The sequence below is a fragment of the Diachasmimorpha longicaudata genome, chromosome 4 (genome assembly GCF_034640455.1).
Source record: "Diachasmimorpha longicaudata isolate KC_UGA_2023 chromosome 4, iyDiaLong2, whole genome shotgun sequence".
Lineage (NCBI taxonomy): Eukaryota > Metazoa > Arthropoda > Insecta > Hymenoptera > Braconidae > Diachasmimorpha > Diachasmimorpha longicaudata.
In genome coordinates this window covers 2,234,615-2,245,359 of record NC_087228.1, presented here as the reverse complement: position 1 = coordinate 2,245,359, position 10,745 = coordinate 2,234,615, and the positions used below count along the sequence as shown (strand labels likewise).

The 10,745-nt window shown below is 49.4% G+C and overlaps 1 non-coding gene across 1 annotated transcript; it reads left to right on the top strand.

The window, feature by feature from the left end:
• The first annotated feature begins 7,572 nt into the window (after positions 1 to 7,572).
• Positions 7,573 to 7,646, top strand: Trnam-cau (transfer RNA methionine (anticodon CAU)). Its single transcript has one exon. It is a non-coding gene; the product is annotated as a tRNA-Met (tRNA).
• The last annotated feature ends 3,099 nt before the right edge of the window (positions 7,647 to 10,745 follow it).

Genomic DNA, 10,745 nt, shown 5'->3' with positions numbered 1-10,745 from the left:
TCCATTTTTTCAGTAATTTTTCTTGCAAAATTATGGAGAATTATCCTGTTCCCCTTCCTACCTCATCCAAAATCCTATCCAACGATTTCCTTTGACGTCACAAGAAATGTGGAACGCTATATAAACTTCCCGTCTTGTTGATAAAAATGTGGACGATTTCCGATTTTTCTAGGGGTCCGGGAATTTTCAAAAGTCGATTTTTTCGTTTTTCGCGTTTTTCTCGGCTCCTGGACCTCCTAGAGCAAAACGGGCACGGATTTGGGATCACACCGTTTGTCGCCCATATCTTTGGAAATTTCATAGCTAGAACAATTTTGCCGGCGCCATTGGATTCGTGAGACGATTTCCGATTTTGCTAGGGGTGCGGGAATTTTCTAAAATCAATTTTTTTCGTTTTTCGCATTTTTCAGGTCGCCTGCGGTTCGTAGAGCAAAAACTGCCCGGATTTGGTATCACACCGTTTTTCGTCAGTCAGTCCGATTCTTCTGCTCATGGGTATCAGTCCGATGCCTCTGCGCATGCGCATCAGTCCGATTCTTCTGCTGCTGCGCATCAATACCACTCCTCTGCGCCTGCGCATCAGTCCGACGCTTCTGCACATGCGCATCAGTCCGACTCCCCTGTGCCTGCGCAGCACTCCGATTCTTCTGCTCCTGCGCATCAGTCCGATTCTTCTGCGCATGAGCATCAGTCCGACTCCCCTGCGCCTGCGCATCAGTCCGACTCTTCTGCGCATGCGCATCAGTGCGATTTTCCTGCGACTGCGCATCAGTCGGATTCTTCTGCGCATGCGCGTCAGTCCGACCCTCCTGCTCCTGCACATCAGTCCGATTCCTCTGCGCATGCGCATCAGTCCGACTCCCCTGCGCCTGCGCATCAGTCCGACTCTTCTGCGCATGCGCATCAGCTCGATTGCTCTCCGCCTGCACAGCAGTCCAATTCCTATGGCTCCTGGAGCAAAAAGGGCCTAGATTTGGGATCACACCGTTTTTCGTCAGACAGTCCGATCCTCCTGCTTCTGCACATCAGTCCGATTGCTCTCCGGCTGCACATCAGTCCAACTCCTATGGCTCCTAGAGCAAAAAAGGCCCGGATTTGGGATCACACCGTTTTCCGTCGATATCTTTGGAAATATCATAGCTAGGACAATTTGGCTGGCGCCATTGGATTCGTGAGACGATTTCCGATTTTTCTAGGGGTCCGGGAATTTTCAAAAGTCGATTTTTTCGTTTTTCGCGTTTTTCTCGGCTCCTGGACCTCCTAGAGCAAAACGGGCACGGATTTGGGATCACACCGTTTGTCGCCCATATCTTTGGAAATTTCATAGCTAGAACAATTTTGCCGGCGCCATTGGATTCGTGAGACGATTTCCGATTTTTCTAGGGGTCCGGGAATTTTCTAAAATCGATTTTTTTAGTTTTTCGCGTTTTTCTCGGCTCCTGGGCCTCCTAGAGCAAAACGGGCCCGGATTTGGGCTCGTACCGTTTTTCGCCCATATCTTTGTAAATATCATAGCTAGGACAGTTTGGCTGGCGCCATTGGATTCGTGAGACGATTTCCGATTTTTCTAGGGGTCCGGGAATTTTCAAAAGTCGATTTTTTCGTTTTTCGCGTTTTTCTCGGCTCCTGGACCTCCTAGAGCAAAAAAGGCCCGGATTTGGGATCACACCGTTTTCCGTCGATATCTTTGGAAATATCATAGCTAGGACAATTTGGCTGGCGCCATTGGATTCGTGAGACGATTTCCGATTTTTCTAGGGGTCCGGGAATTTTCTAAAATCGATTTTTTTAGTTTTTCGCGTTTTTCTCGGCTCCTGGGCCTCCTAGAGCAAAACGGGCCCGGATTTGGACTCATACCGTTTTTCGCCCAAATTTTTGGAAATATCATAGCTAGGACAATTTGGCTAGCGCCATTGCATTCGTGAGTCGATTCCCGATTTTTCTACGGCTCCAGGAATTTTCTAAAGTCGATTTTTTTAGTTTTTCGCGTTTTTCTCTGCTCCTGGCCCTCCTAGAGCAAAACGGGCCCGGATTTGGGCTCACACCGTTTTTCGCCCATATCTTTGTAAATATCATAGCTAGGACAATTTGGCTGGCGCCATTGGATTCGTGAGACGATTTCCGATTTTTCTAGGGGTCCGGGAATTTTCAAAAGTCGATTTTTTCGTTTTTCGCGTTTTTCACGGCTCCTGGACCTCCTAGAGCAAAACGGGCACGGATTTGGGATCACACCGTTTGTCGCCCATATCTTTGGAAATTTCATAGCTAGAACAATTTTGCCGGCGCCATTGGATTCGTGAGACGATTTCCGATTTTGCTAGGGGTCCGGGAATTTTCTAAAATCAATTTTTTCCGTTTTTCGCATTTTTCAGGTCGCCTGCGGTTCGTAGAGCAAAAACTGCCCGGATTTGGTATCACACCGTTTTTCGTCAGTCAGTCCGATTCTTCTGCTCATGGGTATCAGTCCGATGCCTCTGCGCATGCGCATCAGTCCGATTCTTCTGCTGCTGCGCATCAATACCACTCCTCTGCGCCTGCGCATCAGTCCGACGCTTCTGCACATGCGCATCAGTCCGACTCCCCTGTGCCTGCGCAGCACTCCGATTCTTCTGCTCCTGCGCATCAGTCCGATTCTTCTGCGCATGAGCATCAGTCCGACTCCCCTGCGCCTGCGCATCAGTCCGACTCTTCTGCGCATGCGCATCAGTGCGATTTTCCTGCGACTGCGCATCAGTCGGATTCTTCTGCGCATGCGCGTCAGTCCGACCCTCCTGCTCCTGCACATCAGTCCGATTCCTCTGCGCATGCGCATCAGTCCGACTCCCCTGCGCCTGCGCATCAGTCCGACTCTTCTGCGCATGCGCATCAGCTCGATTGCTCTCCGCCTGCACAGCAGTCCAATTCCTATGGCTCCTGGAGCAAAAAGGGCCTAGATTTGGGATCACACCGTTTTTCGTCAGACAGTCCGATCCTCCTGCTCCTGCACATCAGTCCGATTGCTCTCCGCCTGCACATCAGTCCAACTCCTATGGCTCCTAGAGCAAAAAAGGCCCGGATTTGGGATCACACCGTTTTCCGTCGATATCTTTGTAAATATCATAGCTAGGACAATTTGGCTGGCGCCATTGGATTCGTGAGACGATTTCCGATTTTTCTAGGGGTCCGGGAATTTTCAAAAGTCGATTTTTTCGTTTTTCGCGTTTTTCTCGGCTCCTGGACCTCCTAGAGCAAAACGGGCACGGATTTGGGATCACACCGTTTGTCGCCCATATCTTTGGAAATTTCATAGCTAGAACAATTTTGCCGGCGCCATTGGATTCGTGAGACGATTTCCGATTTTTCTAGGGGTCCGGGAATTTTCTAAAATCGATTTTTTTAGTTTTTCGCGTTTTTCTCGGCTCCTGGGCCTCCTAGAGCAAAACGGGCCCGGATTTGGACTCATACCGTTTTTCGCCCAAATTTTTGGAAATATCATAGCTAGGACAATTTGGCTAGCGCCATTGCATTCGTGAGTCGATTCCCGATTTTTCTACGGCTCCAGGAATTTTCTAAAGTCGATTTTTTTAGTTTTTCGCTATTTTCTCTGCTCCTGGCCCTCCTAGAGCAAAACGGGCCCGGATTTGGGCTCACACCGTTTTTCGCCCATATCTTTGTAAATATCATAGCTAGGACAATTTGGCTGGCGCCATTGGATTCGTGAGACGATTTCCGATTTTTCTAGGGGTCCGGGAATTTTCAAAAGTCGATTTTTTCGTTTTTCGCGTTTTTCTCGGCTCCTGGACCTCCTAGAGCAAAACGGGCACGGATTTGGGATCACACCGTTTGTCGCCCATATCTTTGGAAATTTCATAGCTAGAACAATTTTGCCGGCGCCATTGGATTCGTGAGACGATTTCCGATTTTGCTAGGGGTCCGGGAATTTTCTAAAATCAATTTTTTTCGTTTTTCGCATTTTTCAGGTCGCCTGCGGCTCGTAGAGCAAAATCTGCCCGGATTTGGTATCACACCGTTTTTCGTCAGTCAGTCCGATTCTTCTGCTCATGGGTATCAGTCCGATGCCTCTGCGCATGCGCATCAGTCCGATTCTTCTGCTGCTGCGCATCAATACCACTCCTCTGCGCCTGCGCATCAGTCCGACGCTTCTGCACATGCGCATCAGTCCGACTCCCCTGTGCCTGCGCAGCACTCCGATTCTTCTGCTCCTGCGCATCAGTCCGATTCTTCTGCGCATGAGCATCAGTCCGACTCCCCTGCGCCTGCGCATCAGTCCGACTCCCCTGCGCCTGCGCATCAGTCCGACTCTTCTGCGCATGCGCATCAGCTCGATTGCTCTCCGCCTGCACAGCAGTCCAATTCCTATGGCTCCTGGAGCAAAAAGGGCCTAGATTTGGGATCACACCGTTTTTCGTCAGACAGTCCGATCCTCCTGCTCCTGCACATCAGTCCGATTGCTCTCCGCCTGCACATCAGTCCAACTCCTATGGTTCCTAGAGCAAAAAAGGCCCGGATTTGGGATCACACCGTTTTCCGTCGATATCTTTGTAAATATCATAGCTAGGACAATTTGGCTGGCGCCATTGGATTCGTGAGACGATTTCCGATTTTTCTAGGGGTCCGGGAATTTTCAAAAGTCGATTTTTTCGTTTTTCGCGTTTTTCTCGGCTCCTGGACCTCCTAGAGCAAAACGGGCACGGATTTGGGATCACACCGTTTGTCGCCCATATCTTTGGAAATTTCATAGCTAGAACAATTTTGCCGGCGCCATTGGATTCGTGAGACGATTTCCGATTTTTCTAGGGGTCCGGGAATTTTCTAAAATCGATTTTTTTAGTTTTTCGCGTTTTTCTCGGCTCCTGGGCCTCCTAGAGCAAAACGGGCCCGGATTTGGGCTCGTACCGTTTTTCGCCCATATCTTTGTAAATATCATAGCTAGGACAATTTGGCTGGCGCCATTGGATTCGTGAGACGATTTCCGATTTTTCTAGGGGTCCGGGAATTTTCAAAAGTCGATTTTTTCGTTTTTCGCGTTTTTCTCGGCTCCTGGACCTCCTAGAGCAAAACGGGCACGGATTTGGGATCACACCGTTTGTTGCCCATATCTTTGGAAATTTCATAGCTAGAACAATTTTGCCGGCGCCATTGGATTCGTGAGACGATTTCCGATTTTTCTAGGGGTCCGGGAATTTTCTAAAATCGATTTTTTTAGTTTTTCGCGTTTTTCTCGGCTCCTGGGCCTAGTAGAGCAAAACGGGCCCGGATTTGGACTCATACCGTTTTTCGCCCAAATTTTTGGAAATATCATAGCTAGGACAATTTGGCTAGCGCCATTGCATTCGTGAGTCGATTCCCGATTTTTCTACGGCTCCAGGAATTTTCTAAAGTCGATTTTTTCAGTTTTTCGCGTTTTTCTCTGCTCCTGGCCCTCCTAGAGCAAAACGGGCCCGGATTTGGGCTCGTACCGTTTTTCGCCCATATCTTTGTAAATATCATAGCTAGGACAATTTGGCTGGCGCCATTGGATTCGTGAGACGATTTCCGATTTTTCTAGGGGTCCGGGAATTTTCAAAAGTCGATTTTTTCGTTTTTCGCGTTTTTCTCGGCTCCTGGACCTCCTAGAGCAAAACGGGCACGGATTTGGGATCACACCGTTTGTCGCCCATATCTTTGGAAATTTCATAGCTAGAACAATTTTGCCGGCGCCATTGGATTCGTGAGACGATTTCCGATTTTGCTAGGGGTCCGGGAATTTTCTAAAATCAATTTTTTTCGTTTTTCGCATTTTTCAGGTCGCCTGCGGCTCGTAGAGCAAAATCTGCCCGGATTTGGTATCACACCGTTTTTCGTCAGTCAGTCCGATTCTTCTGCTCATGGGTATCAGTCCGATGCCTCTGCGCATGCGCATCAGTCCGATTCTTCTGCTGCTGCGCATCAATACCACTCCTCTGCGCCTGCGCATCAGTCCGACTCCCCTGTGCCTGCGCAGCACTCCGATTCTTCTGCTCCTGCGCATCAGTCCGATTCTTCTGCGCATGAGCATCAGTCCGACTCCCCTGCGCCTGCGCATCAGTCCGACTCTTCTGCGCATGCGCATCAGTGCGATTTTCCTGCGACTGCGCATCAGTCGGATTCTTCTGCGCATGCGCGTCAGTCCGACCCTCCTGCTCCTGCACATCAGTCCGATTCCTCTGCGCATGCGCATCAGTCCGACTCCCCTGCGCCTGCGCATCAGTCCGACTCTTCTGCGCATGCGCATCAGCTCGATTGCTCTCCGCCTGCACAGCAGTCCAATTCCTATGGCTCCTGGAGCAAAAAGGGCCTAGATTTGGGATCACACCGTTTTTCGTCAGACAGTCCGATCCTCCTGCTCCTGCACATCAGTCCGATTGCTCTCCGCCTGCACATCAGTCCAACTCCTATGGCTCCTAGAGCAAAAAAGGCCCGGATTTGGGATCACACCGTTTTCTGTCGATATCTTTGGAAATATCATAGCTAGGACAATTTGGCTGGCGCCATTGGATTCGTGAGACGTTTTCCGATTTTTCTAGGGGTCCGGGAATTTTCAAAAGTCGATTTTTTCGTTTTTCGCGTTTTTCTCGGCTCCTGGACCTCCTAGAGCAAAACGGGCACGGATTTGGGATCACACCGTTTGTCGCCCATATCTTTGGAAATTTCATAGCTAGAACAATTTTGCCGGCGCCATTGGATTCGTGAGTCGATTCCCGATTTTTCTACGGCTCCAGGAATTTTCTAAAGTCGATTTTTTCAGTTTTTCGCGTTTTTCTCTGCTCCTGGCCCTCCTAGAGCAAAACGGGCCCGGATTTGGGCTCGTACCGTTTTTCGCCCATATCTTTGTAAATATCATAGCTAGGACAATTTGGCTGGCGCCATTGGATTCGTGAGACCAATGGATTGGATTCGTGGTCCGGGAATTTTCAAAAGTCGATTTTTTCGTTTTTCGCGTTTTTCTCGGCTCCTGGACCTCCTAGAGCAAAACGGGCACGGATTTGGGATCACACCGTTTGTCGCCCATATCTTTGGAAATTTCATAGCTAGAACAATTTTGCCGGCGCCATTGGATTCGTGAGACGATTTCCGATTTTTCTAGGGGTCCGGGAATTTTCTAAAATCGATTTTTTTAGTTTTTCGCGTTTTTCTCGGCTCCTGGGCCTCCTAGAGCTAAACGGGCCCGGATTTGGGCTCGTACCGTTTTTCGCCCATATCTTTGGAAATATCATAGCTAGGACAATTTGGCTGGCGCCATTGCATTCGTGAGTCGATTCCCGATTTTTCTACGGCTCCAGGAATTTTCTAAAGTCGATTTTTTTAGTTTTTCGCGTTTTTCTCTGCTCCTGGCCCTCCTAGAGCAAAACGGGCCCGGATTTGGGCTCGTACCGTTTTTCGCCCATATCTTTGTAAATATCATAGCTAGGACAATTTGGCTGGCGCCATTGGATTCGTGAGACGATTTCCGATTTTTCTAGGACTTCCCGTCTTGTTGATAAAAATGATTGCCGAATGAAGGACGGCGGTGCTCCATATAGGCAAGAAAAGTGAATAGAAGGAATGGCTAGGAGCCGGATAGCTCAGTTGGGAGAGCATCCGGTGCATAATCGGAAGGTCCCGGGTTCAAATCCCGGTCTGGACTATCCATTTTTTCAGTAATTTTTCTTGCAAAATTATGGAGAATTATCCTGTTCCCCTTCCTACCTCATCCAAAATCCTATCCAACGATTTCCTTTGACGTCACAAGAAATGTGGAACGCTATATAAACTTCCCGTCTTGTTGATAAAAATGTGGACGATTTCCGATTTTTCTAGGGGTCCGGGAATTTTCAAAAGTCGATTTTTTCGTTTTTCGCGTTTTTCTCGGCTCCTGGACCTCCTAGAGCAAAACGGGCACGGATTTGGGATCACACCGTTTGTCGCCCATATCTTTGGAAATTTCATAGCTAGAACAATTTTGCCGGCGCCATTGGATTCGTGAGACGATTTCCGATTTTGCTAGGGGTGCGGGAATTTTCTAAAATCAATTTTTTTCGTTTTTCGCATTTTTCAGGTCGCCTGCGGTTCGTAGAGCAAAAACTGCCCGGATTTGGTATCACACCGTTTTTCGTCAGTCAGTCCGATTCTTCTGCTCATGGGTATCAGTCCGATGCCTCTGCGCATGCGCATCAGTCCGATTCTTCTGCTGCTGCGCATCAATACCACTCCTCTGCGCCTGCGCATCAGTCCGACGCTTCTGCACATGCGCATCAGTCCGACTCCCCTGTGCCTGCGCAGCACTCCGATTCTTCTGCTCCTGCGCATCAGTCCGATTCTTCTGCGCATGAGCATCAGTCCGACTCCCCTGCGCCTGCGCATCAGTCCGACTCTTCTGCGCATGCGCATCAGTGCGATTTTCCTGCGACTGCGCATCAGTCGGATTCTTCTGCGCATGCGCGTCAGTCCGACCCTCCTGCTCCTGCACATCAGTCCGATTCCTCTGCGCATGCGCATCAGTCCGACTCCCCTGCGCCTGCGCATCAGTCCGACTCTTCTGCGCATGCGCATCAGCTCGATTGCTCTCCGCCTGCACAGCAGTCCAATTCCTATGGCTCCTGGAGCAAAAAGGGCCTAGATTTGGGATCACACCGTTTTTCGTCAGACAGTCCGATCCTCCTGCTTCTGCACATCAGTCCGATTGCTCTCCGCCTGCACATCAGTCCAACTCCTATGGCTCCTAGAGCAAAAAAGGCCCGGATTTGGGATCACACCGTTTTCCGTCGATATCTTTGGAAATATCATAGCTAGGACAATTTGGCTGGCGCCATTGGATTCGTGAGACGATTTCCGATTTTTCTAGGGGTCCGGGAATTTTCAAAAGTCGATTTTTTCGTTTTTCGCGTTTTTCTCGGCTCCTGGACCTCCTAGAGCAAAACGGGCACGGATTTGGGATCACACCGTTTGTCGCCCATATCTTTGGAAATTTCATAGCTAGAACAATTTTGCCGGCGCCATTGGATTCGTGAGACGATTTCCGATTTTTCTAGGGGTCCGGGAATTTTCTAAAATCGATTTTTTTAGTTTTTCGCGTTTTTCTCGGCTCCTGGGCCTCCTAGAGCAAAACGGGCCCGGATTTGGGCTCGTACCGTTTTTCGCCCATATCTTTGTAAATATCATAGCTAGGACAGTTTGGCTGGCGCCATTGGATTCGTGAGACGATTTCCGATTTTTCTAGGGGTCCGGGAATTTTCAAAAGTCGATTTTTTCGTTTTTCGCGTTTTTCTCGGCTCCTGGACCTCCTAGAGCAAAAAAGGCCCGGATTTGGGATCACACCGTTTTCCGTCGATATCTTTGGAAATATCATAGCTAGGACAATTTGGCTGGCGCCATTGGATTCGTGAGACGATTTCCGATTTTTCTAGGGGTCCGGGAATTTTCTAAAATCGATTTTTTTAGTTTTTCGCGTTTTTCTCGGCTCCTGGGCCTCCTAGAGCAAAACGGGCCCGGATTTGGACTCATACCGTTTTTCGCCCAAATTTTTGGAAATATCATAGCTAGGACAATTTGGCTAGCGCCATTGCATTCGTGAGTCGATTCCCGATTTTTCTACGGCTCCAGGAATTTTCTAAAGTCGATTTTTTTAGTTTTTCGCGTTTTTCTCTGCTCCTGGCCCTCCTAGAGCAAAACGGGCCCGGATTTGGGCTCACACCGTTTTTCGCCCATATCTTTGTAAATATCATAGCTAGGACAATTTGGCTGGCGCCATTGGATTCGTGAGACGATTTCCGATTTTTCTAGGGGTCCGGGAATTTTCAAAAGTCGATTTTTTCGTTTTTCGCGTTTTTCACGGCTCCTGGACCTCCTAGAGCAAAACGGGCACGGATTTGGGATCACACCGTTTGTCGCCCATATCTTTGGAAATTTCATAGCTAGAACAATTTTGCCGGCGCCATTGGATTCGTGAGACGATTTCCGATTTTGCTAGGGGTCCGGGAATTTTCTAAAATCAATTTTTTCCGTTTTTCGCATTTTTCAGGTCGCCTGCGGTTCGTAGAGCAAAAACTGCCCGGATTTGGTATCACACCGTTTTTCGTCAGTCAGTCCGATTCTTCTGCTCATGGGTATCAGTCCGATGCCTCTGCGCATGCGCATCAGTCCGATTCTTCTGCTGCTGCGCATCAATACCACTCCTCTGCGCCTGCGCATCAGTCCGACGCTTCTGCACATGCGCATCAGTCCGACTCCCCTGTGCCTGCGCAGCACTCCGATTCTTCTGCTCCTGCGCATCAGTCCGATTCTTCTGCGCATGAGCATCAGTCCGACTCCCCTGCGCCTGCGCATCAGTCCGACTCTTCTGCGCATGCGCATCAGTGCGATTTTCCTGCGACTGCGCATCAGTCGGATTCTTCTGCGCATGCGCGTCAGTCCGACCCTCCTGCTCCTGCACATCAGTCCGATTCCTCTGCGCATGCGCATCAGTCCGACTCCCCTGCGCCTGCGCATCAGTCCGACTCTTCTGCGCATGCGCATCAGCTCGATTGCTCTCCGCCTGCACAGCAGTCCAATTCCTATGGCTCCTGGAGCAAAAAGGGCCTAGATTTGGGATCACACCGTTTTTCGTCAGACAGTCCGATCCTCCTGCTCCTGCACATCAGTCCGATTGCTCTCCGCCTGCACATCAGTCCAACTCCTATGGCTCCTAGAGCAAAAAAGGCCCGGATTTGGGATCACACCGTTTTCCGTCGATATCTTTGTAAATATCA